Here is an 8,465-nt window from a genome sequence, read left to right as displayed (position 1 = left end):
GTGGTAGAGTGCTAACCTTGAATAAAACAGATCAGGAACCCCTCTGTACGGTATTTTCACGTTTAAAAAATAACAAATAAAATAAAATAAAATAAAAACAGCTTTGGATGGGCTGGGGAAAAAAAACAGATCAGGGACAGCACCCAGGCTCAGAATTCAAGTCCCAGGACTAGCACACACACAAAAAAAGAAAAAAGAAAGAAAAGGGGAAGTAAGGAGAGGGGAGGAGAGGAGAGGAGAAGGGAGGAAAGGAGAGGAGAAGGGAGGAGAGGAGAGTCGAAAGGAAGAGAGGGGGAAAGAGAGGAGAGGAAAAGGAAGAGAAGGAGAGGGGAGGGGAGGTAGGGAAGGGGAGGGGAGACAAAGAGAGGAGAGGAGAGGAGAGGAGAGAAGAGGAGACGAGAGGAGAGGGGAGGGGAGAGGAGGGGAGGAGAGGAGAGGAGAGAAGAGGAGAACAAATAAATGAAAACCTTCCCCTTCATGAATGTCCTCCAACTCAATATTGAGAGATTTGGGTGAAGAAGGCTTTTCTTTGAAATGCCAACCTCCTCTTGCCCTCCAACACTTTCAGCCCGAAAACCTTGCTTGTCTCTAGCTCAAACTAGACAATAACCAAGGAATGATCAAAGGATCAGAAATATATGATTTATGTCTCTTTATCCTGTGAAAGCAAACCATTCATATTTATTTATTCTTTATTCAAAAATAGATTTCATTTTCTAACTCTAAAAGAATTCATAGTTTCTTTGGGCCATTGTTCTGATTTGGAGCCATTTATCACAGAGCAATAACACACTGGTGCTATGCTCACTAATATACCCTTACATTGGTAATGCTCTAATGATCTGTCAGGCTCCTAAATCACCAGAGAGCTGTCACTTCGGTGATGTGTTACTCCAAGATACGGCGACGATCGGAGGAATGCATCCAGGAACTCAACAACGAGAGAATTATATTTTTTGACTTCAGAAATTCTTGACTATAAATAATAATAACCTCCATAGAAAATAGAAAACTCAGCCTGAGATCAAGAGAAGCAGTACCATTTCATATATTTTAGAATATGCCAGAGATACAAAGATAAATGCATATGCTAGTAAGAGCCTTGGTGGTGCAATGGAGATCTTGAATAAGAAAATTATTTTTCTCATTATCTTGCCCATGTAATTATAACCCCTCTGTACAGTATTTTCACAATAAAAAAAAGAAAATTATTTTTGCACTTGCTAGATCTACTGAATCTGTTTCTAAAAGGTAATCAGTTGGTAGCTTGCAGATCCTGTTCACCACGATGTGGATTTCATCAGTACCCCCAAAATCAACAGTGTAAAACCTGAGTCAAGAGAAAATGACAGAATGGAAAGAAACTTATTCTCTTCAATCCTTTTGGCAGGAGAGTAAACTGATATAAACTTTCAGAGGGCCATTTGACAATATTTATCAAAATTTAAAGCACGTATACACTGGGTATAGCAATTTCATTTCTAAAAATCTATCTGGCAGACATATTCACACACATACAGAAGGATATAAATGTATGAAAACATTTTCTGCAGGGATAGTTTGAAACTTGAAAAAAAAACCAGAAAAAACTTAAATATCCATCAGTGGTGGATACATCAATGTAAATTCATTCTACAAAGTTTTCCTGACCATTGAAAGTTGTGATGTGGAACAATGGCTATTAGAGTGTTACACAGAGTGCTACAGCTGTAATTGTCAAATTTCTGGGTGCACCAGCATCACGAAAAAAGCTAATAAAGACTCCAGAAGCCAGAGTACGTGTGTGTGTGTTCAAGTATGCGCACGCACACACACACACACACACACACACACACACACACACACACGCACTGCTACTAGAACTTGAACTCGGGGCTTTGTACTCTTACTTGGCTTTTTCGATCAAAGCTGCTCTACCGTTTGAACCACACTTACACTACTTCCGGCTTTTTGCTGGTTGATTGAAGATAAGATTCTCACAGACTTCTCTGCCTGGGCTGGCTTTAACCATGATCCTCTGGTCTCAACCTCCTGGGTAGAAAGGATTATAGGTGTGAACCACCAGCAAGCCAGGGTTTATTGAAGCGGAGTTTGGCCTGAATTCTGTGTGCCCCAAGCAATGTCTCATTCAGAGAAGCTGTGTGTATGTGTGTGTGTGTGTCTGTGTTTGTGTGTCTGTGTCTGTGTGACTGTGTCTGTGTTGTGTATGTGTGTGTGTGCTGGATGTTTTTTTTTATTTGTAGCTATACAAAAATAGTTTTACAAGGTTGAATGCTTTAAACTAGCTTGAGAATCATTGACATAGACAGATAACTAACACTGAGCTCTTTGACTCTGCCCTAAAGTCATTCTCATTTACTCTTGAGGCAGTACAGCAAAGGAGGTCATGTTATTATCCTTCATCTGACAATTTAATACGTTGAGGCACAAAGAAGGTAAAAGTAAATTTTCAAAGATCAACCCACTAGGAATTTTGCAGCTGAGTTAGTAACATGGACAGTGCTGGTATGGTGATTTTTCTGCTTTCTGATTGCACTGGGTAGGTAAACTCACATATTGTGGACTTTGACACAAGCCCACAGTTCTTCAAATAACATATACAATCAGATGCCTTTTATTATCTATTAATAGGAAGAGATAGGTGTGTTTTTTTCCTGTGGGCAGGAACAGAAAAATGAAGTGATCTTCAAAATGCCAAGAGAGAAAAATATGAATAATCTGGCTAGAAAATATGTTCTAGAGAGTGTGAATTTGGCCTGTCCTATTTCCCTAGACACAATGTGCCCTTTCCTCAAGTCGTATAGGTAGACAAACTTTTGGCAAGTGTGCAGAAGTATTCAGGTATGACCAACCCACATTTTAGATTCTAAGTGTTAGGACGCCATTGAGGAAAGAGAATCCATAAGCTCCAGCTTTCTCTTGTATCCTTATATTCTCTTGTATCTCTTATATTCCAAAAGTTGAATATAAGCATGATTAAATTTCGAATCTTACTAAATCAACATATTGGTTGTTTTTAGAATCTATAGGTAGAATCAAGTTGAACTGATTCAGAAGACATGGGAGAGGTAACAACAAAGTCACAGAATGTTCTCCTGTCTACTTGGAATTTGCTAGTTATATGAATGAGAAACTTCTTTGAAATTTCTATTGTGGTTTTAAAGGGGATGCACAGAGGGGTTACAGTTACATAAGTCAGGTAATGAGTACATTTCTTGTTGGACAATGTCACCCTTCCCTTGATCTCTCCCAGTTCTTCCTTCCTGTCCTCACCCACAGTTGTATAGTTCATTTCAACACAGTATCTAGTAAGTACCACTGCTGCATGTGTTCACCCTTTGTCTCTCCATTTCTGTCTCTCCATTACCCTTCCAAAGACAGATAAAGAAACAAGACAAAAAGAAAAGAAAAAAACAGCAATGAAGAAATGAACCTCTTGTTTCTATTTCCTGGAGTTCATTCGATAACTATTATTTTATATGATTGTGCCTTTGTGTAGGAATGAGAAAATTAAAGAAAAAAAGCTTAAATGACAATGTTTATAAATCACACATTAATACATCTCATACCTATACATACACACACACACACACACACAACTCAAGAGCAGTGTGCTGGTGGCTCACATCTATAATCTTAAGCTATCTAAGAGGCTGAAATTGGGAGGATTGTAGTTCACAGCCAGCTGGAGTAAAAAAGTTCCTGAGAGCCCTGCTTAACTCACAGTTGGTCACCATGGCCCATGTCATCCTGAGCTACATGGGAGGTTGGGAATAGGCAGATAGAGACTCCAGGCCAGCCTCAGCAAAAAACAAAAGTCCACAAGATAGCATCTCTGCCAAAAGGAGCTGAATATATTGGTGCACATTTGTTATATAGGCAGCTACAGGAAGCCAATCGTGGGTGAATCTCAAGCCTGAATGGGAAGCAAGTCTCTATCCTAAAAATAACCAGAAATTAAAAATAAAAGCAGGGGATGAGGCATAGCTCAGTGGTCGAGTAGCAGCCTAACAAGCACAAGGATGTGAGTCCAAACCCCAGTACTGCACAAAGGAAAATACAGGGCTCCTCTATTTGGGCTCTGTATGAACAATTTGCATTGACCAAGAATAATAAAATGCCTGTTTATCCTATGTAAATAGGTGGTTCTTTACCATTGAATTATGGAATATAAATGATACAGGGACCCTGATCAGTGATCACACTGAATTTTGTCCATTATGACATGATCTCTCCTGTAGAGGAAAAGCTGAGATTCCATAGTTGCAGCAGGATCTGTCTGATGCACAGATCAGTTGAGCAGACAGAAGGCACAGGATGGTCCAATTTGCAATAAATACAAGAGAGTGTGAGATCAAGCAGGCAAGCAAGAGCTCTGGCTTGTGAGTCCATGAGATTACCCAGACCAGGCTGTCTACCAGTCTACACGAACAACACAACAGTGGTGACCACAAACTGCTGGAGAAACATGAGGAGATATTGTTACTCAGTGGGAATAATTGCATTGTAATTATTCCCAATTTGTTTAAATGTTGTTTTTAGTCTCCTAATCACTCCAAGAGGGCTGCCAGAATTCTAATATTTGAAAGTGTGGCATAAATCCATAAGATCTGGGAGCAGCTGATTTTAGCCTTTTCTTTGCCTATGGTTTGTTTTGTATGATAGTTTCTTCAGCCCTCAGGAAACAGCCTTTTGATATTAAAAGGCACTTGCAAGTGATGGAGTTTTGTAATTACCTAGAATTATTTAAATCGAAAAGGTGCTTTTTTTTTTTTCAGTCGTGGGGCCTGAACTCTGAGCCTGGGTACTGTCCCTCAGTTCTTCAGCTCAAGGTTAGCGCTCTACCACCTGAGCCACAGCACCACTTCCAGCTTTGTCTGCTTATGTGGTGCTGAGGAATCGAACCCAGGGCCTCATGCATGCAAGGCAAGCGCTCTACCACTGAGCCACCTTCCCAACCCTCTTTTTAAAGAGCCCAGCACTGACCATGTTACCCAGGCTAGCCACAAACTCCTTATGTCTATCCAGCAGTTCAGCCTCAGCCTGAGATGCTGCAACTACAAGTGTACTTCCAGACCCGTCTAAGAGGTTTTTCAAAAAATAAGATTTCAGCTGGGTACACATGGCTCCCATCTGTAATCTCAGCTACTAAGGAGGCTAAGAGCTGAGGATCATGGTTCCAAGCCAGCCCAGGCAGGAAAGTCTGTGAGACTCTTATCTTCCGTTAACAATCAAAAAGCCAGAAGTCAAGTTGTGGCTCAAGCAATAGAGTGCCAGCCTTTAGAAAAAGAAAAAAGAAAAAAAAAAAACCCTAGGGACAGTACCCAGGCCCTGAGTTCAAGCCCCAGAACTAGCAAAAATAAAATAAAATAAAACAATAACAATAAAGAGGCATGTCTTTATTGTTATCGCTTTAAATATACCACGTGATTTTATTTATTGTTGTTGTTGTTTCCTTTGTATGTTCTTTCCCCTATGGCATACCCCTGTTGTCACTGTACTTGATTTTGATCCCCTGCATCTTGTATATACATATGTCTAATCTGGGGAAGGGGAAGGGGAATAAAAACCACTGAAACAAGGACACAGGATGACCCATTGCAACAAAGATACCCACAGGACAATATATATTGAAAGTGAACTTTACAACTTCATGGGGGGAGGGGTAAGAGGGGATAGGAAGGTGGGAGGTAGGGAGGGAAGGGACAGTGGGACAACAACAAGGAAGGGAAGGGGTAACAATGATCGACAAGTAATGTACTCATTGCCTTACTCATGTAACTGTAACCTCTCCGTACAACACCTTAACAATAAATAATGTACTCATTGCCTTACTCATGTTAACTGTAACCCCTCCGTACAACACCTTAACAATAAAATTTTTTTTAAAAATTGTAAAAAAATAAATTAAATAAATTTATTCTGAAATAGTTTAAAACTTACAAGAACCTGCAAAGTATGTCATTTCTCATGAACCCAGCTTCCCACTATAATAATATTTTATATCACTATAGTAAATGTTCAAAACCAGAAAACTCAAGCTACAGTATTTATTTTTAAATAAAATTCTCCATAAATATAGGTGTTAAGACTTATTCAATTACTTTGGAAAGTAGTATGGAGGTTCCTCAAAAGACTCCACACATATACTAGTTATTGCAAATAAGGGAAACCATGGGACTTATGTTTCTTTGGGCCTAGTATATGTCTGAGTCAAGCAGAAAAGGTCAGATAAGGTGATGTTAGGGAAATGAACCCTAAGATATGTATTCAAATGTTTTTTTTCTTTCATGTGATTGTTTCTAACACATTTATAAGATGATTTCTTTGTTGCTTTGTATGTCCCTCCCCCATGGTATAACCCCTGCTTTCACTGTATTTGAGGTTGTTATAATTTGTGGAGGGGAAGGGAAAAAACAAATCGTTTAAATAGGGTTACAGGTGGCCCCATTGCAACAATGAGACATACAAGTTGTTATGTCGAAAACAAACTTTACAACTTTGGTGCAGGGGGGGAGGGGAGGGTTGGGTGGGAAGGAGGGGGAGGATGGAATGGGAAGGGGAAACAAAGGAGGAGGCTACAATGCTTGATAAGAAATATACTCATTATCTTGTCCATGTAATTGTAACCCCTCTGTACAGTATTTTCACAAAAAAAAAAAAAAAAAAAAAAAAGACTCCACACAGAGCTCTCCTATGACCCAGCAATCACACTTTTGGGCATTTACCCAAATACACAAACAAGATCATACTAAAGCTACCAGCACAACTCTGTTTATTGCAGCATTATTTACCATAGCTAAGATATGGAACCAACCCAGATGCCCCTCAGTAGATGAACGGATCAAGAAAATGTGGTATATATATATATATATATATATATATATATATATATATACACACACACACACACACACACACACACCACACAATGGAATTCTATGCCTCCATCAGAAAGAATGACATTGCCCCATTTGTTAGCAAATGGAAAGACTTGGAAAAAATTATATTAAGTGAAGTAAGCCCAAATAAACATAGGTCCCATAGTTTCCCTTATTTGCAATAGCTAGCATATGTCTGGGACAAGCAGAAATGGTCAGATAAGTTGATGTTAAGTAAAATGAACCCCAAGATAAGGACTCAAATGTTTTTTTCTTCCTTGCTATTGTTTCTAATGTATTTATAAGGTACCATGTAATTTTTGTTGCTTTGTGTGTCCCTCCCCCATGGTATATCCCCTATTTTCACTTTATTTGATGTTGGTATAATTTGGGGAGGGGATGGGAAAAAACAAAATGTTTAAATAGAGATACAGATTTGACCCATTGCAACAATGAGATGTACAAGACGCTATGTTGGGGGGTGCAGTATAGTAGAGGAGATGGGAGGGATGGGATGGTAGGGGAAAATCAAAGGAAGAGGAGGCAACAATGCTGGATAAGAAATGTACTCATTACCTTGCTCATGTAACTGTAACCCCTCTGTACAGTATTTTCACAATTAAAAAAAAACATTTAAAAAATATAGGTGTTAAGAAATATGAGTCGATACATTCTATAAAATAAATCAAATTAACTTTGAAGAATTTTACTCATTTGGTAAACATATGGAACCAAATGAATAAAATTCTTCAAAGTTAATTCATGTCTACTCCGTTAGCAAAAATGAATAGAAAACTTTATTCATGATATCTGAAAATCAGGAAGTCAAACTTTATTGGGCATCTAAGTATTATTACGCATTAAATTAGTAAATCAGACATAGCCCAAGACCTTCATTCAGGTCGTAGCTTACAGGCAACTAGGAACAGGCATTGTATTTAACAGCCATTGATATCCCAGCAAGAAACATGTTTATGTTTAAGAAACAAGTGTGAATACACTGGAAAGACACCTACTTTGGGAAAGTGGGAAGTACATGTCTGCATCCCCAGGTTTATGGCAACATCTTCATAGTAGACAAGGTGGAAACAGCCTAAATGTTCACCAATGGATGAATGAATTTTAAAAATGTGGTACATTTACACAACCGAACATAATTCCATTTTTTATATTGTTATTGTTGTTGTTTTGCCGTCCCTGAGCATAAACTGAGGGCCTGGATGCTGTACCTGAGCTTTTGTGCCCAAGGCTAGTGCTCTACCACTTGAGCCACAGCTCCACTTCTGGCTTTTTTGGTGGTAAATTGGCCATAGAATCTCACATACTTTTCCTGCCCAGGCTAGTTTCCAACCACAGTCCTCAGATCTCAGCCTCCTGAGTAGCTAGGACTACAGGCATGAGCCACCAGCATCTAGCTTTTGAAAAAAGGAGATCCTGTCAACTGCACACATGGATGGACCTGAAAGAAATTGTGCTGGGTGAAATAAGAAAATGAATTATAGTTTGTCCTCTTACTTACATGGAATTAAAGAGAAAAAGGTCAACTATACAGAGCTAGAGAATAAACATCAGTTATTATGGAGA

This window comes from Dipodomys merriami, unplaced genomic scaffold (genome assembly GCF_024711535.1).
Source record: "Dipodomys merriami isolate MVZ:Mamm:240054 unplaced genomic scaffold, mDipMer1.0.p SCAF_85, whole genome shotgun sequence".
Classification (NCBI taxonomy): domain Eukaryota; kingdom Metazoa; phylum Chordata; class Mammalia; order Rodentia; family Heteromyidae; genus Dipodomys; species Dipodomys merriami.
This window is presented reverse-complemented; position numbering follows the sequence as displayed.